The sequence below is a fragment of the Bubalus kerabau genome, chromosome 5 (genome assembly GCF_029407905.1).
Source record: "Bubalus kerabau isolate K-KA32 ecotype Philippines breed swamp buffalo chromosome 5, PCC_UOA_SB_1v2, whole genome shotgun sequence".
NCBI classification, from domain to species: Eukaryota; Metazoa; Chordata; class Mammalia; order Artiodactyla; family Bovidae; genus Bubalus; species Bubalus kerabau.
In genome coordinates, this window is record NC_073628.1 from 35,715,895 (window position 1) to 35,740,383 (window position 24,489).

A 24,489-nucleotide genomic window follows, 5' to 3' on the forward strand; every position below is an offset into this window, starting at 1 on the left:
TGCTCACAATGTAAACAAACTGAGCAGAAGGGGGAAAAGTCTCATCCACTCACTTGGAAGTGTTATACAAATGGGAGTGACATATTAGTTCCCTCACACCCTGGGAAGGCTACAAATTGTGGGATGTCAAACAGAGCCTAATGGTCTTGGTAAATCACAGCACTTCCTGCAACTACTGGGAAAGGGAGTCTCATGGGGGCTGAGGAACCTCACAGTGGGTACCCAGCCAGCCTCTGCTGCTCAACTGGAGGCAGAGGGGGCTTCAGGCAGAATCCCTGCTTTGCCATGCAATGACCGTAGCCTCTGCTACTCATGTGGAGAGGACACTTGTTCTGAACTCTCTGTTGTTGAGAAATTTGTCAGATTTGGTGTTCAGGGGCCCCACAGCAAACACCCAGTCAGCATCAGAAAAGGATGATTCATATTATAATGGAATGCTTTGCTTTCACAATAGATGTGGTTTGCTTACTGAGAGCCAGGCATACGTCTGATCCTCACACAACCTGTAAAGTGGGTTTGATCATTTTGCCTATTGTAGAGATGAAGAAACTGAGATCAGAGAGGTTAAGTGACTCATCAGGATCAGCGCAGCAGGAAAGTAGCAGAGCTGGGATGTGACCCCAGGCAGCCCAACGGCGGAAGCCACATCCTCTGCCACCACTCCAGGCTGCCTCTTCGGCAGCTGCAGTGCTGGAGTGGTTTATTCCCAGCTGAGAGGCTGAATTTCGAAGCTAAGTCCAGCATTCAGCATCGCAGGCTGAGGGCACAAGTCAAATGTCTTTCAAGACCAGAAAGGTCTGGTCTGGGTTTCAAGAGACAACCTGAAGTGGTATGGAGTGTGGCAAACTATTGAAGCGTGCCATGTCTCCTCTCTAGGTGATCAGATGGAAATGAGGGCCTGGTGCCCATATCCTCTTTTTTCAAAAAAGGTGAACAGCCTGAACGTTCATGTGAAATCTCTAAGAAAAGAATAGGCTGACATTATGTAGGTCCACCAGAACCCAGCTGGAACCCCGAGTGGCCTTAGGGTAGTAATTTACACACCTTCTTCAGAGCCAGGGAGCGCACTCCTGTGATAGCACCTCGAATCATTTTTAAGGGGTTCTAATCTCGAGGAAGTCATCTGAACTTCCACCTGTCCATCCACTCTGGAACGCTGGAGGTGTATGCCCAATTCCTCATTCACACAGCAGGTTGTACCAAGTAGACAGCAGTGAATAAAGAGGAATTGTCACTAAACATTTCCAGGGCAATAAGCTCAGTGTTTAAAACCTAACACACGTTTTCACTGAATCCTCAGAAGAGCACAGCACTGTAGGCTTCTCTGTTGCCAAGTACAAGAAAGGTAAAGGGAGGCCAAATACCATGCCCAAGGTCACAGTTGGCTTATGATGCCAAGGGGATTCAAAAGGAGATCTGCCTGATTCCATGGCTACCTTTCCACTCATCCATCCATCCAACAAATATTTTTTGAGAACTTACTGTGTTTCATGCACGGGCTCTAGATACAGAAGCCTTCACCATACCACTTGCCATCGTCATCTTTTTCAGGCTAAGACACCTGTACTTTTTCATCTGCTCTTTATATAGTCAAGTTTCTGGGCTCTTTTCCTTCCCTGACTTGTTAGTACCGACAAGTGTCAACATTCCTGTTACAATTATTGCCTGAAATGGAAGGTGATCCTTGGACAGAACCTGAACAAGCCCGTGGCTGGGAGTATCCCCTCTCTGACTTGTGTTCTCTCCTTTTCTTGATGGAGCCCATGCTCATATCAGCTTTTCTGGCGGCCTTCCCACAAGCAACTTTTCAACGAAAACCGTGAAAATTGTTTTCACAGCTGCTGCTACTAAACCATGTCTGGGTTTTTGGATATTGAATTTAAAGACCCAAGAAAAATGGAAGCATCCCTGACATCTATTGAGCCAATTTTACGTGCAAAACATCTTACAAACATTTTAAAATTCATATGACTATTTTCATTTTCCATCAAGAAAAGTGAAGCTCAGAGAGGTTAAGTGACTTGCCTGTGATTATCCAGCCAGTAAGTCATGGAGCTGGGATATGAGCCCATGGCTGTCTAACTCCAGGGCTTGTTTTCCCAGTGGGTTTCACGTTCACACCTATTAAATTTCCTCTCCTTTGAACAGAACGATTGCTTTGGACTATTGTCTTTGATGCAATATCCTCATGATTCTTTCTGCCTTTCTTAGCACAAAGAATAATCTGTCTAAGTCAGCTATAGTTCCTGAGCACATCAACATTGAGCACAGCAGACACCATTGACTACCTAACTGGGCTTGTGGCAGAAACTAAACAGAGTGACAGCCCTAACGAAATACCACCAGATCCAACGAGCAGATGCCAGTCACCTTCCAACTAAAGAGCTGCTGCTAAACACAGGGGGCTTCGCTGGTGGCGCAGATGGCAAAGAATTTGCCTGCAGTGTAGAAGACCCTGGTTCGATCCCTGGATCAGGAAGATCCCCTGGAGAAGGGAATGGCAACCCACTCGGGTATTCTTGCCTGGAGAATCCCATGGACAGAGAAGCCTGGCACAACAGTCCATGGGGTCACAAAGAGTTGGACATGACTGAGTGACTAAGCATGCACAGGACAGCCTGTGCACACACACACATACACACACACACACAACAAGGGAATGCCTTACAGTGTCACATGCAGCCCAGCAAGACTCAGTTAGACCTCAATGTGGGCTCATTTGGAGGTCCTCAACGATCTCTCTGAAGGTTATTGTCTTGGATTAGGGCTGAATTCCTTTACCTAAACTAGATGTCAGGGGATGCCTACATGCCCACAGGGACAGACACCAAAAAGTAACTATCACACAGCCTCCAACCTGGAATCCCAGCCTCTGGGCTTCCCTTCCTGGCCCATTTTCCCTCTGTGCCCTGAGTGCTTTATAATACAGACCCAGTTGAAAAAATCCTTCCCTGGCTACTCATCACCCATCCTCACTCTATGCCATCAGAGACCTCTTAGGGGTTGGCCTTGCCTCTCTTCAACCATCCCCAGGAAACAGCCCAACAAGATAACTTAGCATTTTCCAAGATAGATTCCAAGGAACCCACTCTTAAAAAATGCTCTCAGTGTCCTGCAAAATCATTAAGTCAAGGAAATGCTACAATTTCATGGTAGTGCTAGCGGTAAAGAACTTGCCTCCCCTAAGAGACATGGGTTTGATCCTGGGGTCGGGAAGATCCCCTGGAGGAGGGCATGGCAACCCACTCCAGTATTCTTGCCTGGAGAATCCCTTGGACAGAGGAGCTTGGCAGGCCACAGTCCATGGGGTTGCAAAGAGTCAGATATGACTGAAGCGACTGAGCATGCATACACATATGATTTTTGAAAAATCAAAATAAACATAAGTGAGCTGTGCATGGCTGTGAAGTCCTGTCATTAACAAGATCTATTTAACTCTAAGCCTGAATTTCTTATTTGGTGACAGAACCTCATATTTGAATAGCATCCATTAAAGTCCCAAGGGAAAGACTTTTTGATTCACTGGTGATATCATCAATTTCCCACTGCTTCTTTTATCCCTTTAAGGTACCGCATTGGGCTTCCCTGGTAGCTCGGTTGGTAAAGAATCTGCCTGCAATGCAGGAGACCCCAGTTCAATTCCTGGGTTGGGAAGATTCACTGGAGAAGGGAGAGACTACCCACTCCAGTATTCTGGCCTGGAGAATCCCATAGACTGTATCATCCATGGAGTCACAAAGAGTCAGACACAACTGAGCGACTTTCACTTGACTTTCAACAAATACCTTATTCCTCTTTCAATACCTACAATAGTTTTATTCGTATTTCAAAGCCTAGTTCAACTCACAACTCCTCTGAAAAATATTTCTGTAAACTCCAGGTTTGATTCTGTTCTTGCCGTGATAGCATGCATCTCAGAACCTGTTACAAGCCTGCCTCTCCCCAAGGATAGGAACCAGGCATGGTTTTTCTTCCCCTAGAATCACCAGGGTCTGGCAGAGTGCCTCGAACAGTGGACCACAGTCACTGTGTGATGGGATATGTAAGTCCCAGAATGAACGAGAAAGTAAAGGAGTCCATATTCATGATGGGGATGTGGTTCGGCCTGGCCCAGCTACAGAACCCTGCCAAGGATCCCCCTGCCACGATTGAGGACAGCCCCTCCTCTTGACAAAGCAACAGGGTCTCAAGACCATGGCTTCCACTCTCAAAGGGAGTCAACGGGTCACATCAGGAAGATTCAAAATAGATGCCATCCTGCTACCTCACTTGGCGTTGCTAGGAAACAGCTAGTTTGCTACAAGGCAAAGTTGATTAGCATTACGAAGAAGAAACAAACTAAGAAACGGCTGCATCTTCTTCCCCTCCCTAAACCAACCACCAGCTCAGTTGCATCTCCAGCCTAGCTCTTTCTCCAGTCTAGGTGTAAAGGCAAAATTTGAAGTCAGGTTAAAATTAAAGACCTGCGAGTGCTTCTCAGAGGAGTCTGAGGAGCACTTCTTGAAGAATGGCAGTGACTCTGTAAGCACCGAGCCCACAAAGGGATTGCACTTAATTCTGCCCTAGTCCTTCACGGAGACCCCTTGTGCATCTTAGCCTGGGAGGAGCCTGGAGGAGACACAGGATGGAAAAGAAGAACTTCCAGGGAGAAGGAGGGGTCCTAGGGCCCTGCTGCTCCCTCTCACGACACTCAGGTACAGACGCCTAGGGGCTGGGGTGACTCATTCAACCTGCAAGATTGAGACTGGTTTCCTGAGGCTTTCAAAGTGCAAGTAGGAATGACTAGCCCATTACAGGATGAAGTCTTAACAGACAGCTTCCTTTCAGGAGGCCATCTTAGGAAGCACTTTCTCTAAGAAGCCCTCTTTGCTGACTCCCTGTCCAAAGCCCAGAGCCGTCTGCTAGGTGCTGTCATGAGGATTATCACTTGTTTATAGATGAAAACCAGATGCTCAGAGTGATCACACTACAAGTTATCAGCAGGCCAGGACTTCAGCCCAAGTCTGACTATCATATATGCAATGATATCAATTAAATCTAAATGAAATAGGAAACAAACGAGTGCAATACTTTATATTTAGATATTTTTCTTCTCCTGTATATGGAAGAGTGTCTTGAGGCATGGGAGGAAAGCACAGTTTGGTCCATCGAGGCTCGCACATGTATTCATGGGGTTGGGTTGCAGACCCAGCTTTGCCACTAACTAGATATGTTGCCTTGAGCCTCCTCTGGGCCTCTAGCTTCTGATGTTAAATAGGGATAACAAAAGTCATCCTGTAACTCATTTTTCTGGGTATTAGAGGATAAGTGGGAAAAGAGCTTTAAAAGGCATAACACTATGAATACTTAGCACACAGTATGTGTTCAGAAAGAATCGGCTGGCTGAATGCTTGTAAGCTATTACTGCAATGCTCTGAGGGGCCCAGAGAGCCAGGAATGGGTTCCCACTTGGTTTCCACCATTCTGAGCAAATTACTTAATCTTCCTAAGCATCACTGCTTCCGTCTGTAAAATGGGGATTATAATGTTCCCTTGACAATATTGCTAGGAAGATGCAGTAAGTTAAGGTGTGAAGATCCAGGTCCTGTCGGGATGCAGCATATCTGAGTGCTCTCCATCCATCTGTCCTCTGGAAGACAGAACCACTGGAAGAAGGCAGAAGTGGCCTGGAGTTGCCTGTCACTCTGCTGGCCAGCTGCCCGGGAGGCCCCCAGCTGCTGGGATCCGCCAGTACGCACGACAGCGCTTACTCAATCGTGCCCAGCAGGATGAGACAAACTGTAATTTCCAAGGCTGAGCCCTAGCCCCACGCAGGGGCACAGCATGGAGCCACTTTGAGAAATCCACATTTGAGGCGCACTCGTGCCAGGCCCCAGGGAAATGAAATGCAATAGCTTAAGGAACAAGAAGGTTACCAAGCTAATAGCTTCCCAATTAAAGCAACTGGCTGAAGCCAGCCAAGCCAGCTTTGGCAAAGTTCAAGTTCAGTCGGTAACCTATGGTGATTCTCACACTTCACACCTGCACAGCATCTTACAATTCACTAAAGTGGAAGTGAAGTGAAGTTGCTCAGTCGTGTCCGACTCTTTGCGACCCATGGGCTGTAGCCTACCAGGCTCCTCTGTCCATGGGATTTTCCAGGCAAGAGTCCTGGAGTGGATTGCCATTTCCTTCTCCAGGGGATCTTCCCAACCCAGGGATCAAACCCGGGTCTCCCGCATTGTAGACAGACGCTTTACCGTCTGAGCCACCAGGGAAATCAACAATTCGCTAAAGGTCACTGCAAAGAATATTCATTCAATACGTCATTTAATTGGTCAGAGCAGCCTGAGAGGAGTAGCTGAGTACCAGATGTTTTATGGACTACACATACCACCACGACCTTCTAAGAGAAGCTGTCCCATCTACAGTCACCACGTTTTATGCTCTGTGACCTGTACCACCCATGTTTTTGAAATCACATGACCAGGTCTCTCACAGCTGATTGGACCAGAGGTAGGTACCTATTCCATGCACGGTCCAACTATTGGCTTGTTCAGTAACCTGCTGCTTGTCTCACTTCAATTCCTCCTTTAAGGATTGGGACCTGGATTTGAGGAACAGAGACTGGGTAGCTAGCTAGCAGAGGGGAGAAAAATCCAAAGGAGTTACTATGAGTTGTCAGGTCATGGAGAAGGCCAGGGTGGTGGGGATGGGTCTCTGCAAAGCTTTGTGGGACTGTGATCTAAAACAACAACAACAACAACAAAAAACGCAAAAGAAACAGATGAACAGAGAGGAAAACAGAGTAGAAATGCAGAGAGGAAAAGGGCCACCAAGAGAGACCACATGGATGCCTTAGCTGTTAGCAGCTTCCGATTTGGGGTTTCCATGAGGTCCTGCTGCATTATGCTTCTTGCCTTTGGACTCCTGGAAAGATCTTGCTAGTATCACCAGCCACCCTCTCCCTTTCCCTGAGTTGGTGTGGGTGGGTCTCTGTTCCTTGTCATCAAAGACGCTGAGCAGGAAAGGACTAAGCGGGTACTTCTGTTCTCTCTTTACACACTAAAACCCTGAGACACAGAGAATGGATGCTGCCTGGCTTCTCACCGCTAGATCAGGGTGTCAGTCCTCAGAACACAGTTCTGCAGCCTTTCTGCTATACTTCAGCGCTTTTCAGTCTGCAAGGAGCCGTAAGACTGTTCTCTGAGTCTCAGAGGAAAGAAGAGACAGCTCTAGACAGGCAGGTACCTTGAGGACGTTTCTCGGCTGCCTCTTCCACTAGATGTGAGTGCCGAGAGGGTGGGGACGGTGTTCTCTTGTTTACCGCTGGCTCCCCACAGCCTACAGGAAGGCTGACTGCCGAAGAGATGCTTAAGATTGTTTGCTGAACGAAGAACTGAATCAATATCAGTCCCAGGATTTTCCAGCCATGATGAGTTTTGTGCATCCTCACCCACAGACGGCAATAAGTGCTGCTTCCTTGGGAATTTCATTCTTCTAGAGGAAAAAAATTCCCTTCCTACTACTCCCTTGGGAATTGTTTGTGAAAAGCAGCTGCTGTAAGCTTGGGTTCAGCTCCTGGTCAGCTCTGGGAGTAAGAGGCACAGAGGACCATTGCATCCTTGGAACAGGCTGGCCTGTGACAGCCAGCCAGACATCAGATGCAGGAATTCCCACCATAGCCTCTCCAACAGGTGACCTGTGGCCCTGCCTGAATTGCTATGTCAGGGAGCAAACCATAAAAGCTGTCCCTTCTACCTCAGGGCCACTCTGGCTGGTGGAAAGTTGACTTAAAACTCCCTGTAACTTCTTTCCACTTGGTCCTGGCTCTAGGCCTCAGGGTTTCACACAAGAACCCTAAACTATTGCAAGTGGAATATGGAATGAACAAATATTCTGGAATGGGGTCTAGGGACATGGTTTCCAGACTTGCTGGATGACTTGGGCCAGTCGCTTGACATCCTGAAACCAATAGTTCTGAGGTCTGGTAGAGGTACCTGGGTTCTCATCTCAGCTGAGCCTCAGGCTATTAGCTTTAGCTGAGCCTGTTTCCTCAACTCTAGGAGTCTAAGGCCAGCCAGCTGAGTGTAACATCTGCCTGCTCGGAGCATTCAAATGGGCTGTCGAGTCAAAGCTACCTCGGAAGTCAGATTTATTCTGGTGGTAGAGTCAGTCCACTTTAGGGCCACAGGACCCCAGGCTGCACCTTAAAGTGGGAGATGATGGAGGCTGGCCTGCAACCCCTTCCCAAATCTCAAACAGGATGCAGTAACAAAGTTGAGACTCAGAGTGGCTAGGGAGACCTTTGGTAACTTGGTTTTCCCCAGACTCTAACTCCAGGGTCAGGAGAGAGGCAGGAGGCCAAGTGGGAGAGGCTTGGTTGGATGGATCTTCCTTGCAGTCCATTTCATGATCCCAGGAAAGAAAAGTGCACAGGCTCAGGGGGCACTTGATTTGAATTGCGTAACACAGGATAAACCACGAACATTTATTTAGAGACCCTCTATCTCCTCATTTCCAGGCCAGCCTGCGTTATCTGCTCTGTCTCCATCAAAGCATTGCCATGGAGATCAAAATTGATAGGTAACTGGTTCAGAAAACTCCTCGTAAACTAAAATGTGCGATTCCTTTGAAAAGCATCATCCTAGAGCAGTCTGGAGCAGCCCTGTGCCCTCTTCTCCCGGTGTCAAGCTCAGGGTCTCCTGTGCAGAGCTGAGGGCTGACACTGGCTCCTTCCACCCTGCATATCCCTCTCTCCCTGGGGTCTCCTGAACACCTAAATGTGAGATCTTTCTCACAAGCCTGTGAAAGGCACATTAGTGGAAGGATGTCAAGAAAAGAAGAAAGGAGGTGAAAAGGCAGGAGGGGAGGAGGGGAGATGAGGGACGGGGAAGGAAGCACAAAGGAGAACAGGTCTCCACGTTGGGGGCAAGCGTGGATGTGAGGGGGGACCCGGTCAGCCAGCCCCTGGGGTTGGGTGTGGGAGTCGAGGTGCCCCACCCCCGTCCCTACCCTAGCCCTGTGTCTGAGGAAGTGACAGATCAGCAGAGCCATTCAGCTGAGCTACAAAAGCCTTCTGCCAGGGTGGCAAAAAAACATTAAACGAGACTTCCTCGGGCTTTAGAAATTGCTGAAATACAGAGGCCGCAATGGAAGATGAAGTGTCCTACAAAGGGAGCTCCGAATGGAATCAATTTCCCTGGGCCGACTTTTATGTCCTATTATAAGAAATTGAAAAATTATTTCTGGGGGAATTTCGCTTTGCCGCTCCATCTCTCCAGAAGATATTGGGAAGGAAAATGGCTTCCAATAAAGGGGCCCCGGGTCTGGTTCTCCATCACCGGAGCTGATCCTCTGTTCTGCTGCTCGGGAGCCAGGGGAGGTGGGGTCAGGGGGAGTCTGGGTGTCAGTTCTGTTAGGGGGTTGGGGGTGGCGCAGGAAGGGCAGGGAGATGGAGACAAATGCGACAGCCCCAGGGATACCAGCTCTTGATGGCCCAGACACACACGCTGCTTGGCTGGAACTTGATACTCTTGAGGCTGGCTAGACAGGCCAGAGTGGAATGCCAGAGTCCCCAGGGCGGGACGTCACATCGCAGAGAGGACTCCACCAGCTGCCGCCCCACCACCCACGTTTGCATCCAGGGTCACGGCCTCAGAGGTCTGCCCACCCCTCCTTCCTTCCCTCACACACATTCCTGATGCCGCAAGCTTCTCACCTTTCCCCAAAAAGGGACCGGGAGGGGGCAGTGACCCGGGCATCACGGCATCAGTCAAAGCTCCCCATGTGCCACCACCGCACCCGCAAGGCTCAGAAGCTCTGCTCCTCGGGCCTGGGTCCAGGGACTGGATGCCAGCATGGGGTCTCCCGGGCTCCGATTCTGCGAATTACCTTCAGCACTTGTGTCCAGTGATGTTTAAATGTGTCCTTTCCCTGTTTCCCCCTCAAGCCTGCAGCTTTGCCTGAACACACTACTTCACTTCCTGTCCTTGGTCTGAACTGGGGTCTTTGGGGGGTTTGGGAGAGGTAGTGGGTGTCAGTTGTTTGAGGAGAAGGTTCCAACTGCCCCATTTCCTGTGGCCAGGACAATGGTTTGGTGGCCCTGCCCAGGGGCACCCCCCTTGCTGGGGAGATGGGGGCTCTGGATGCCTCAGCACTCCCAGCTCACTCGGAGCATCATTCAGTGTCTCTGTGGCTGACCCCTAGCAGGAGTGGCCTGGGGACAAGGGGATAGAAATGAAGAGCTTTTTCCTACTGGCCCTGGAGAAAGAAAGAGATAGCATGCACTCAGCCCTTGCTCTGTGGCCAGTGTTGCATAAGGTACTTCTCATGCAGTTAATTTATCCTTATTCTACCTTATGACACAGATACTTGAGATAATCCTGTTCTACAGATGAGAACACATGGGCCCAGGCAGGTCGGGTGACTCATCTGATGGTTTCACAGAAGGGAAAGGTGAGGGCTGTCTCACCCCCACATCTGCTGACTCCAGGGCCTCTAATGCTCATGGTCCCAGTTTCCTACTTGTAAAATGGGAATCACAGTATTTCCTCCTTCATAGGGTTATTGTAAGCATTAAAAATGTAGCATGTTGGAACTTCCCTGGTGGTCCAGGGGTTAAGAATCCATCTGCTTTACAATGCAAGGGACTTGGGTTCCATCGCCGGTCAGGCAGCTAAGATCCCACATGCCACGGAGCAACAAAGCTCATGCACTGGAACTACTGAGCCCACACACTCCGGAGCCCATGCAGTACAGCTAGAGTCTGTGCACAACAACGAAAGTTTCCACATGATGTAACAAAGATCCTGTGTGCTGCAACTAAGATCTGGCGTAGCCAAATAAATAAAAATATTTTTTAAATGTAACATGTTAACCTATATAAAACATAGACTAGGCTGTTTAGAATTCAGTTTATGCGTCATAAAAATGGCCGTGATTCACCTTTTTAAGGGACTCCATCCTAATGTGTATGTGGTTTCATGAGATAGTATAGCTAAATCTGAAAGAAAAAAAATATTGGATGGAGACCAGAGAATTCTTTTTTCCCATTCGCACTTCAATTCTCCCTTCTCTGTGCTCTTTGGAAAACTAATGAGCTTGTTACCAGTGCTAATTAGCTCTCGTCCTGGCACTCAAGTAACAGGAAGATGTCTAAGGTCAGCCACCTGGGGTCCTTCGGGTGCAAGGCTGAGAGAGAAGCAGGACTGCTTCTCCAGGCCCGTGCCTGGACCCACTGGGGCCCAGGTCCTTCGCGCCCCTCTCGGATGGCACTGAGACCACATATGAGGTCTAGGGCATCCCCTACAATGCCCAGCTGCATTCACAGAGATGCCATTTCAGTGCTTATCCCTTCCGATTACCAGTACCTTCTTCCTATTCTAAGCCAGCCTCCTGTCAGTGGGGCATCCCAGACCCCACAGAGAGAAATATGTTTCAGACAGTTCCAGACCTGGGGCAGAGGAGGCACCTAATAAACGACTTGAATGAATGAACATGTGAAAACTCAGTTACGTTGCCGATGACTCCCAGTCTCTAGACTCAGCACGTCTGAAGTCTTACTTACTCATGGGGGTGGTAATGGGGGGCCACTCAGAGCATGAGGCCTCCATGAACCTGAGATCAAGGAAGAGCTGACTCTTTCCCAAAGTTGGGGGAAGTGAGGTCAGGAAACCAGGGAAGAGAGTCTGACCTGGGTACACAGGTCAGTGCCTGGGAAGAAGGGGAGGGGCTGAGGGTCAAGCCGGGGCATGAAAAGGACAGGAACCCATGAGATGTCTCATATGGCCGAGCTGGCTGCAAGTACAGAGCTTTCAAGAACAGATGGCATGGGAGGATTGCAGTCAGACGCCCACAGAAGGGGCTGGTGTCAGACCATAGTGGACTGGCACTGGAGTATTTGAAAATGAAACTCCTCTTTGACCAACACTCGAGAGCGCAGCCTGCGTTTCCCTGGTGGCTCTTTGGATAGGAATCCGCCTGCCAATGCAGAAGACATGGATTAGATCCCTGGTCCGGGAGGATCCCACATGCTGTGGGGCGAAAGAGCTTGTGCGCCACTGAGCCCGTGTACACAACTACTGAGCCTGTGGGCTCTAGAACCTGCGAGGCACAATTCCTGAGACCACGTGCTGCAACAACTGAAGCTCGTCCCTTTGGGGCCTGTGCTCCCCAACAAAAGAAGTCACCACAACAAGAAGCTCGCACATCACAGCTTGAGTGCAATCCTGCTCCCCGAAACTGGAGAAATGCCCACACAGCAACAAAGACCCAGCACAGCCCAATAAATACATGAATAAAATTACTAAAACAAGAAATAGAAGATGAATCCTTTAATTAAAAATAATAAAAAAAGAATGCAGACCACTTTGAAAGGCTCAGAATCTTTCTCTACCTTCTCCCACCCCTCCTTGATCCTGACCTTTCCAGAAGAATCCCATTTCATTTTTCCTATGAAACACTATCAGCCCAAAGCAGGAAGCAGAGTAGACAGGCCACCTTTCCAATTCTACCTAAATTTTCTTCCTAAATTACTAAGACAAATATTTCGGGAAACTGCATTTGGCTGGAATGGTTGGATAATTCATTTTATTTACCATCTAAACGCACTTGAGAGCTGAGAAAGATTCATTCAAGTTGCCACGTCTTAGTCAGATGCAATTCACAGCAGAAACTGCTGCCATCCAAAGCCTCCATAACTTCCAAAGGGTAATGGATTTTTTTTCAGCCCATCTTTCTTCCCAGCTCATATTTGCTTGAGGATTCCAAATGGATTCTATTTACTGTAATTACTGTTCTAACTGCAGCTCACTTGCAATGTATCAGGTTAATGTTAACAAGATCCCCAGCTGATGCTGGTAATGTGTATTCATTGTTCAAACTCTTTATCCACCCCCTTTGGTGTTGTCTCAATTCTATTTTCTGAACCCAAAGGGGAGGGAGCGAAGCCAAGCAACGCTGGTGTTTTTTTCTGTTTCATTCTTCTCTAATGCCACGGGCTTTTTTCTCAATGGATACCCATTGTTCCTGGGTTTTCCTGCTCCTGTATTTACATGGCATGATTACAAATGTTATGCTTTGCTTAAATCCTGATTTACATGCTTATCCTCTTAATTTTTCATGTTATTAGTGTCATTAAATTTCCACTTATTGTTATTTGATTTTTGATGATAAGAATTAGCATCAACAAGGGTCCCAACAATTTGAAAGACACATTTCTCCACTGTATCTCTACAATAAAGCAGAGAAATAATGGCCTAGTGCATCAAGAGCCTTCATCTCTCAAGTACTGAGTAAGGTTATATTCATGTGTAGAAAAAGCACATTTCAGAGTAAGGAAGATTAGACTTCAAATTCCAGTCTCACCACTTCTTTGCTATACGAGCTTAGGTGAACTTGCCTCTCTATGCTTGAATTTCCTCATCTAGAAAAGAATAAAACTAACACAACAGTGAGCGCATTTTGTTGGGATGTTTCTTGCACATGGTTGTTTGAATTGCATCTGTTATTAGAGTTTATCAAGAACTTCAATCATGTAGCCAGATATTAGGACCACAGCACACACAAATATTTTAATGGGTGTATTTAGGACTTCCAAATGGACTTACTGACCTCAAAGGATTTTAGGGAGAAACCCCTTACTACTCAAAATGTGGTTCACAAACCAGCAGGTCAGCATCACCTGGGAACTACCGAAACGCAGGCTCTTGGTTCCTTTCCCAGAAAAAAAAATAACAACATAACTCCAGGTAGTTGACAGAAAAGAGATTGTCCCTAGAAAGTGTCCTGACTTTCTGGACAATTTGTTTCAACCTGGATGTCTTAGGAGATGCCAAGAAAAGACAATCCTAAAGAAAACCCTGAAGTCCATTCTGGCTTATTCCATTATGCAAGCAGCTGTAACCCCCCCAGGGAACCTTTTATCCTCTTCCCAAGAGCAACGATCATTAAGCATAATGAAAAGGAATGCCATTTGTTGATTCAGGTAGAGTCTGAGACACACCGTTTTGACGTAAGTCAAACAGTTCCCCTCAAACTCAAGCTAAGTCTCTCTTCCTTTCCACCCAGGTCACCTCATGTGTAAGGCGAGAAGAGCAATCCTTATCTCCAGGGTTGTTTGAGAATCAATGCAAACAGATGTCAAGCCTGATGCCTGGCACATCACAGGCACTTAGTTATGGCTGCGGCAGTAGCAGCCTTAGTAATAATGTGTATGGATGGAGGCGGGTGTGGGGGTTGGAGCTGCTGCTGCCATTATTACCACATCTGCAAAAGGAGTGAACACATCCCAGTTTGCAAAGAAAAATTCTGAGTGTCAGTCACCTTCTGCCATGAGGGGAGGCCAAGAATAACCAGAGATGGAACAAACAAATTCAACTTCTCTGTCTCCTAGTAACTTTCTTGAGAAAGCCACTTAACCACTGACAATATCACTTTCCTCATCTATAAAATGGACATAATATCATTTCCTCTGACTCCCTCAGGGCCAGAGTGAAGAGCTCATAAAATGAAGCATCTGAAAATGATTTGCACCTCTATAGCCACACAAAGCCAGCTGAACAGATGGAGAAGATCCCTGTGACCTCTGCTTCCTCCCGGGCCCCAAGCCCTGGTCTCCTGATGATTTTCATCCATTTTTGTCTCATTCTTCTCCTTTTCTCCCTTTCCCAGTAAATCCCCTGCCTTTGAACAGGTCTCCACGACTGCACAGGTTCCCCAGAGGCTCCATCCTGGGTCTTCCTTTCTTCCCCCTTCAATTTATCCATCACTGGATGAATGTGTCTCAGAGATTGCCTTTCTCTTTCAAAATCAGAGGTGGCATGATCAAACAATGGTGGTATGCATGGGTGTGTGGTGGGGGATGGGTAGGGGGTGGAGGGGTTGTGATTTAGCCTCCATAAACTCCATTAGTCTTCACGATGTATCTCCTGCTATGCCAGTGAACTTCCAAGGCAGGGCCTGCAGCCCTCTGCGCACCCCCTGTCTGGCCCTCTCAATGGAACTTCTGCTCTGGTCCTGCAGAGACTGTGGGGCTACCTTGTGCCAAACCCTTGTGGCTTCCTCTCCACTTTCTGAACAACCCCTGCTATGCTTAGGTCTGAGGGCAAGGCTCCAAAAACTGATGTTGACTCGTCTCTTCCCCACGGTGAATTCAAAGATAATGAAAGAGACCAAGGTGACTGCCTGGCTTTAGGGCCAGGATTCCTTTCACACTAAAGGAGGTGCGGGGGTGGGGGCTGGCTTCGGTGCTCCCCCAGGAAGACCCTGCTCTGCCAGCACTTTGGAATCCACTCTGCTTGTAGGCGGGGCCTGCCAGCAGCCACACCTTCCAGGTGTCCACGTGACCTTTGGCAAGTGGGGCTCTGAGCATCTCTCAGTCTCTGTTTCCTTGTCTATAAAAAGAGGAACTTTATTTCAGGGTTGGTGTGAGGTTTGAATGAAGTAAAATATATGAAAAGAAGCTGGGAGAATGTGGCATATATCAGATGTTTATTGTTATTACCTCACTTTCTTGATGAAACCTCAAGGGGCCCATCTTCCCAGGATATATGAACAAATTCTTTTTTAGGGGGAGGGGCCAGTGGCACAGCTTGTGGGAACTTAGGTTTCTGACCGGAGATCATACTCACACTCCCTGCATTGGAAGAGCAGAATCTTAACCACTGGGTTGCTAAGGAATTCCCCCAAACCATTTTTGGGGTATTTTTATATCCAACCATAGCTGCCAGTCTTTAACAGAGTCATTTATTTCTATAGTGAATACTGATTATCTCTCAGGTACGAGGCTGCCTGCTAAGGACATAGCGGTGAACAACATTCCCGTGTCCTCCGAGCTCACGGAGGCTCTCCTCTGACTGCAAACACTAGTGGTGTCCCAGAGGACCGTCCAGTCCAGGAGAAACTCCTTGGTGGGTATCTGGTATCTAAGTGGAAGGGTCATGCGAGATGCCTCAGAGTGAGAATGAGGGGCCAACAAACGACTGTGGTTAAGTTCTATCACGTGCTAGCTTTGTGACTGTTAGGGAACAAATGTTTATGTCATCTCACCCCAAATCCCTATATTAAAGTCCTAACCCCAGTGTGAAGGGATCTGAAGATGGAATTTGGGAAATAATTAGGGTTAGATTAGGTCATGAAGGTGAGCACCTCAAGACAGAGTTAGCGGGTTTCTAAGGAGAGAGAGAGAGAGAGAGTGTGTGTGTGGTGTGTGTGTGTGTGTGTGTGTGTGTGTGTGTGTGTGTGCGCGTGCAGGGTCAGAAGGGCTCTCTCCATCTGCATGCACAGAGGAAGTGTGAGGCGAGGCTATGGCAAGACAGTGACCGTCTGCAAACCAGAGCCCCACCAGAAACCATATTAGCTGTGACCTTGATCTTCTTGGACCAGTCTCCAAGACTGTAGGAACGACATTTCTGTTGTTTAAGCTACCCATAAAGTGTTTTGTTATGGCAGTCTGAACTGATTAATGCAGTGACCTTAGTTTCTTATCTTCTATATGCCTCAGTTTCCTCACCTGGAAAATAGGGATAATTACAATCCTATCTATGAATTAAAGTAAGGATTAGATGATATAAGGTAAAATTCTTAGCCCAGGGACTTGCTCAGTAAATGGTACTTATTACCATATGACCCAGCAAATCCATTCCTGGCCATATATCCAGAAAAAAGGAAACCACTAATTTGAAAAGATGCATGCATCACAACATTCATAGCAGTACTATATATTATGATAGCCGAGACACGAAAGCAACCTGAATGTCCAATGACAGATGAATGGATTGAGAAGATGTGACATATGTGTGTGTGTGTCTATCTGTATACATGTATATGTGTGTGTGTGTGTGTGTGTGTGTGTGTATATATATAGAATAGAATATTACTCAGTTCATAAAAAGAATGAAATTCTGCTATTTTCAGCAACAAGGACAGACCTAGAGAACATTATGCTTGGTGAACTAAGTCAGACAGACAAATACTGTATACCACTTATATGTGAAATATAAAGTAAGTATAAATGAATGCATATACAAAAAAAGACACAGACTCACAGATAACAAATTTGGGGCTACCAAAGGGGTGAGGGAAGGGAGAAGGGACAAATTAGGGGTTTAGGATTCATGGTAGAAATGATTATATGTAAAACTGATAAGCAACAAAGATATACCATGCAGCACAAGGAATTATATCTATTACTTGTAATAACCTATAATGCAGTATAATCTGCAAAAACACTGAATCAGTATTTCACACACCTGAAATTAACACAATATTGTAAGTCAACTATACTTTAATTAAAATTTATATTTTAAAAAATTAAATAAATGATAATTACTATCATCTCTGTGCCCAATTGTAAATGTAAGCCCCAGGATGGCAGAGCTGGAAGGGGTCTTGTCAGTCCCCTCAATGTATGGAGGAAATGAGGCTCAGAGGGGAATGACTCGCCCAGGATGCATAGCAAGGGAGATCCTACCCTGGGCTCTCTGCCTTCCGCCCCAGGTCTATCCCCATCCACCCAGGAAGGTCTCGTCCTCCGTCCTCACCATTCATCCCTGTCTTCATCCCTGTCACTTGCAACACCCACTGGAAACTGTCACCTTTCACGTGGTGAGTGGCTCCTGGGTAAGGTTGCTAGGAGATGAGGATCCATCACTGAATTCCACACCTGGAAATTCTCTTAAAGTTAGGGTGCTGGAATTCTTCTCTTTGAAGTAAACCAAATAGAAAAAAAAAAAATTCTCATCCATGTTTGCTTTGAAAAATGTGGGTGGCATCAGGGTTATACTAGAGTGAAGCATATTTATAATAATAGCCCCAGTACCTTTCATTGGTTTTGGCCCTTTTGGTTTGTAAGGCATCTTTGCAAACTCAGAGATTGTTGGGCTAAGCCTCTATAATCATTCATTCATTCATTTATTCATAAATACAAATTTAGCTCCTTCCCTGTACCAGGCAAGTTTTTGGTGCCAAGGGGTTTAACAATGAATAAGCACACAAAAACCTCTGCCTTCATGGGGTTTCTGCTCTAGCAGGGGAGACAGACAATATATATGTAAATAAATAAAAATGTAAGTAAAGAAATACTGGCAAATGTTAAGAAAAAATAAAGCTGGAAAAGGGAAGAGAGAGAGAATTGTTGTGAGCAGTCAGGAAAGCTTTCTCTGAGATACATTCTGGGCAGGGAATATTCACATTACTGGGGGAATGACTGACCCTCACTTTATAGATATGGAAACATGGCCCAGACTCACAGGGTAGGTAGATGGTGGACCAGGAAGAAAATTCATATTCTATCCATCCCGGCCCGAGAATTGCTAAGTCTCAAGTCTGGGTCCAGGGACAAGCAAACTCAGTCTGCATGGATATCAAGCTCTTGTGTCTCATCCAACCTCACCACGCACTATTACTGTGCCCTGGGCCCTGAGCTGGGCACTGGGACTAAAGAGACAAAGTGGACATGGGCCCTGCCCTCAGGGAGCTTCCAGGATATTGAAGAATATAAGACAAGTTCATGGGTAACTGGGACTTGTGTTAGAAAGGACATGTCTACTTCAGATCCTTCAGAATGGGGCTGCTTCTCCAGCACACACTAAGAAAAAGTTCTCCAACCTCCTGGATTTTCCTCTCTTTGATCAACAAATGTGAATTATGTGCTGGTCCCAGATGCCTCACTGAGAGGCATCACTTGTGTGGTGTCAACCATCCAGGCATCTTTGCAGGTGACCCCCTTTCTCGACACCACGGCCCTTGCTCGGAATACTGTGAAGTGAAGTCACTCAGTCGTGTCCAACTCTTTGCGACCCCGTGGACTGTAGCCTACCAGGCTCCTCTGTCCATGGGATTTTCCAGGCAAGAGTACTGGAGTGGGTTGCCATTTCCTTCTCCAGGGGATCTTCCCAACACAGGGACCGAACCTGGGTCTCCCACATTGTAATCAGACGCTTTTACCCGCTGACTGTAACCGCCTCCTAACTTTTGCTCCTCCCCTTGGCCATGATCAGCACACCTTTCAGCATGTTCTTCACTCAGTAGGCAGAGTGATCATATTAAAACTTCTACCAGTCATGACATTCCTCCACTCAGAGACCACCAGTGGTACCCAACTCATTCAGAGGAAAAGCTAAACCTCACATCAGCCTACAAGGCTCTATGCGATCTGCTCCATCTCCCATCTAGGACCTTACTTCCTTCTTACGACTCTCTTCCTTGCTTCCATGCCTTGGTTATACTCACCTCCTTGCTCTGCTTCCATCCATCAGGCGCGGGCCCACCCCAGAGCCCTTATACTCTTGACCTTTGAACAATGCTGAGGCTAAGTCATGTGTAACTTAGAGTTGGTCCCGTGTCCCAGGTTCCTCTCTAGCTGTGGATTCAACCAACCACAGGCCCCATCTACAGTAATCTTTACTTCTGAAAAAGGTGTGTAAGCGGACACATGCAGTTCAAATTGTGTTGTTCAAGGGCCCACTCTACTTGCTACTCTGCCTGGAATGTTCTTCCTGCAGGTATTCACTAAACTTTCTCTCTTACCTCCAGGAGTCTTTGTCCAAAGCTCTATTTTGATTTGTAGACTCCAGCCCATCCGCATCCCAACATTCCTTGTTGTTGTTGTCAGTCACTAAGTCGTGTCCAACTCTCTGCAACCCCTGGACTGTAGCATGCCAGGCTTCCCTGTCCTTCACTGTCTCCCAGAGTTTGCTCAGATTCATGTCCATCGAGTCTGTCATGCTATCTAACCATCTCATCCTCTGTCGTCCCCTTCTGCTCCTGCCTTCAATTCTTCCCAGCGTCAGGGTCTTTTCCAATGGGTTGGCTCTTTGCAATAGGTGGCCAAAGTACTGAAGCTTCAGCTTCAGTGTCAATCCTTCCAGTGAATATTCAGGACTGATTTCCTTTAGGATTGACTGGTTTGATCTTGCAGTCCAAGGGATTCTCAAGAGTCTTCTCCGAGACTGTAGTTCAAAAGCATTAGTTCTTGGGCACGCAGCCTTCTTTATGGTCCAACTCTCACATTCATACGTGACTACTGGAAAAACCATAGCTTTAACTATATGGACCTTTGCTGGCAAAGTGATGTCTTTGCTTTTTAATACACTGTCTCCTTATTTCCACCTTTTTCTTCTTCTCATTTATCACCTTCTCCTACATGATATCATTCATTCACCTATTTTGCTTACTGTTTGTCTCTCTTACTAGAACAAAAGCCCCATAAAGATAGGGATTTCTGGCACATAATGGGAAAGTGCCAGGAATATCAAAGGTGTCTGATAAATATCTGTTGAATAAATAAATATCTAGAGCAATCACCTTCCCCACACCAAGACTATTTCTCCTCTGATATCTGTTTTTCTGTTGATGGTAGGATCCCCCAGTGGCTCAGCAAGCCTTGCTAAGTCTAAGTCGCATCAGTCGTGTCTGACTCTGTGTGACCCCACAGACGGCAGCCCATGAGGCTCCCCCGTCTCTGGGATTCTCTAGGCAAGAACACTGGAGTGGGTTGTCATTTCCTTCTCCAATGCATGAAAGTGAAAAGTGAAAGTGAAGTCGCTCAGTCGTGTCTGACTCTTCGCGACCCCATGGACTGCAGCCCACCAGGCTCCTCCGTCCATGAGACTTTCCAGGCAAGAGTGCTGGAGTGGGGTGCCACCTTGGTTGGAGCCAAACAGTGATGAAACTATTTTGTCTATACTGTATTGATGGTTTCAAGACTATATGCCTTTGTCAAAACTAATCCAATTGTACTTTATTATATGTAAATTATATTTTAATAAAGCTTGATATTAAAAAAAAAAAAGGTCCAACAAGCTTTGCTTGCAGCCAAGAAGGTGATGACCTTGGGCTGGCTTCATAGAAACAAAGTTAAACCTTCTGCTTCCTCCTCTTTCCCCACCCGTCAAATTCAAGTGAAACCTCGGGTTTTTCATCTGTATGGTCAAGGTAATACTACCTATTTCATAAACTGAAGTGAGATCATGTGAGTTAAGATTTCAGGAATATTTGCCACAGAGCAGATGACTAATAAAAAAAGTCCTCCAGCTGACACTGAATTCTGGGGAGCCTTGCTTCTGAACATCTCTGAAATATGTCAATTTCTCACCCTCTTTCCCAGTCCTGCTGCTGGCAGGATGAGTCAGGAGGCAGCAGCAAGCGCTGCTTGGAGGAGGGGAAAGCACTAAGGGGTGGGAAGGAGAGGCACGTGGTGAGGGGCGACCCCAGCTGCCAAAAGGCGCTCAGTTTTAGCTGAATCTCCAACCCAAACGTGATCGGCAGCAGTCAGTGTACCAGGGGTAAGACCACAACTCTCCAGCACCACAAAGCTCCCAGGGCTCCCCGACCCCCTGAACTGAGTGACCTCCTCCCTCCTGTTTCCTCTGCCCCAGTCAGGCCCAAGCTCCATGCAACAGGCCTCCTCTCTCTAAATGGGTGCTTTACACTGCTGCCCAGGCGACATCTGTGGGAACAGAGAAAGCCACAGAGCGTGACTGCCTGCAGCTAATTGATTTGTTTGAGCTGCTGACAGAAGGATGTGCACAGTCCCCACTGAAGATTAGGGGTGGGGGGCGTTCCAGGCAGAGAGGGCTGGACCAGACAGAGAGGCAGGGGGAGGGGGAGCCCACCTGGGCTCTCCCGGCTGGCCTGCAGGGTAGTCCGGCAGCAGACTCCCTGTCGGCCTCTGTGAGTTTCCTCCAGGAAGAAAAAGAGACAAGCAGGAAGGGAAGAAAGGGCACAGGGACGGAAGGAGAGAGAGAAGCAAACAGCAGGAAACAGACATAAAAAGGGACTCATAACACGTTAAGGTTTTTGAGCGGTTACTATGCACCAGGACCAAGTTCTCACTTAAAGAAGCAGGTAAGATAAAGGCAACATGAGGGAAGAGAGGGGGACCAGAGAAAGAGGCACAGGCAGGAAAACGATGGAGGGACCCAGGCCACTGGGTACCCCGGCCCGGCCAGGCTGGTGATGGATAAACAAGATCAGCTCCTAAATCCTGGGATAAACCTACCTCTGACTTGGAGGTTAAAGAGGGGGAAAGGGCACGGATCTCTCTGGGCCCTAAGGACTTTTACCTTAGGCAAGTGGAGACCAAGGATGAGCCAGCAGGAGGGCGCAGACGAGGATGCCCACTGTGGGCAGGAGGGCGGGAGGAAACAGCATGAACGCCACGCAACTCCCTCCCGGGACCAGAGCATCTCTGCCTCTGACATCCCCCAACCTGGCGTTTCAACTGAGTTTACTTTCCAGATCTTTCTTGACTCACAATGGCTCAATGTCCCTACAAATCCCTCATAAGTTGAAAACATAAGCTAAAAATGTACTTACAGACCTAACCTTCCGAACGCCACCGCCTAGCCTCGCCTACCTTAAACGTGCTCAGAAATTACATTAGCCCACAGTTGGGCAAAATGATCTAACCCAAAGCCTATTTTATAATAAAGGGTTGATGTCGAATACTGTACTGAAAGGGAAGGACGGCTGTATCTGTTGTTCACCCTCATGATTGCGTAGCTGGCTGGGGACCGTGGCTGCCGCCACCCGGCACCACCAGGGAGTATATCACACAGCACATCATCTGCCTGGAAAGCATCAAAGTTCCAAGTTCAAAGTATACTGAATTGCGCGTTGCTTTCACACCATCATAAAGTCAACCATCTTAAGTTGAACCACTGTAAGTGAGGACCATCCGTAGTTTAAATCTGTTTTCTTTGGGGATTTTCCTTCCCTTCAAACCTACCTGCTCAAACAACAGTACAGGGAAGGCTCCTGGTGATGATTTGTAGACAGGGAGTGTATTTGCTCTGATGGTCAAGCCCAGGAAGGTTTTCTGAGCTAAGCAATCTTGTTTCTAGACTGGATTTTAATGTGGTTATTGGGGAAAAAATAGTCTTTGCCTTGAACCTGACACCCCAGACACTGAATTGCTTAGACTTGCTAAGCCTCATCTGTCACTCTGTGAACGTGCCATCCTGGAGCTGTGACGATCTCTAATGCATCATGGTTTATAAATGAGCCTGACGTGCTGCCTGGTACATGAAAAACAGTTACAATCCATCAGGTAAATCAGAAACACTGCAAAAATAGCTTACAGGTTATATACCTACTGCCAAGAAAAGCTACAAAGGAGATACGCATGATCAACCAGCCAGAGATGTGCAATTAAAATAGAAGAAGGAATAAAGAGGGGGATTGAGAGAACAGTGCAGTAGATTTTACCAGGGGTTGCCAAACTCTAGCCCATGGACCAGATCCAGCTGGCTGGCTTTTATGAATAAAGTTTTATTGGCACATAGACACATCCATTTGTTTACTCATCCTCTAAGGCTGCTTTCCTCTACAAGGCAGAGTCCAGCAAGTTATGATAGAAATTGTGTGACCTGCAAAACCTAAAACATTTGCCATTTAGGCCTTTATAAAAAGTAGCTTGCCGACCTCCAGGATATAATAAAGGTTCATACTATTAGGTTCTACTATTAGGTCATACTATTAGGAACCTATATAATATAGGTTCATACAGCAGCTAAATCAAGGGTATGATGTTTTCCATAACCTCGGTTTTTCCGCTTACAAAATGGGTTTATAATAACCATCCCCCAGACTGAAAATTAAAGTTCTTAAAAAGTTACATAAAAGCAGTCTACCCTGCTTGGAACATAGGGAGCTCTCATCAGATAGCACCTCTGTGTTATTGACATCATTTTAGCAGATGCTGCTTCCAGGAGACAGGGAAGTTCAGGGGAGGCAGGGCTGGTTGACAAACTGCACCATGATAAAATGAATTCCGGGACCTCTGAAGGAAGGTGAGGGAAGCAAGCGCTTCGTGAGTGACACTCTCTGCCAAGTTTGTATTATTTTGTCTCTGATTTTCAGAAGAACTCAGTGCCATGTAACAAGGGAGGACGTTGAGGTTCAGGGAGGTCTAAGTCACACAAAGCCAGGGAAAGCAAGCCCAGCTCTGTGTGCTTCAAAGCTTAAGCCCATTGATCTGAGTGTCTGATGAAGCTGCTGTTATTTTACTTAGAAGAAGGCGAATTCGTGGTGACACAGTGGCCTTTCTCCAGACGTTTGTGTTTCCGGGTACGAAAGGCCCCGATGTACAGGAGCTTCAGAGGACAAACCAGGACAAAACCTGCCCCTTTTCTGATCTCATTCTGTCTCAAGGATACATGATAATCTCCACATGAAATGCACAAAACACAAAGAACAAAACAGAATCTGAAGTCCAAGAGCTTTAAGCCTGTCCTAAAAATAATATGCCAAGAAGAAAATAATATTCTGCATGCACAGAGTACTGGTGAGTTATAAAAAAAAATCACAAGAGGGGATGGTATTTGATAATACTATGTGGTATGCTTGTAATTTATTTATGAGAATAGATGGTAAATCTTCTCACCACACACACACATACATATACACACACACACACACACACACACACAATGGTAATGATTCAGAAGTAGTGGATTTGTTAATCAGCTTGATGTAGTGATCATTTCGGGCTTCCCTAGTGGCTCA

At 46.9% G+C, this 24,489-nt stretch overlaps 1 long non-coding RNA gene across 1 annotated transcript in view; it reads right to left on the reverse strand.

Annotated features, from left to right (window-relative positions):
- LOC129652636 (uncharacterized) overlaps positions 1 to 24,489 on the reverse strand; it is a 343,372-nt gene that overhangs the window by 208,993 nt on the left and 109,890 nt on the right. The gene's annotated exons all lie outside the window — the stretch shown is intronic.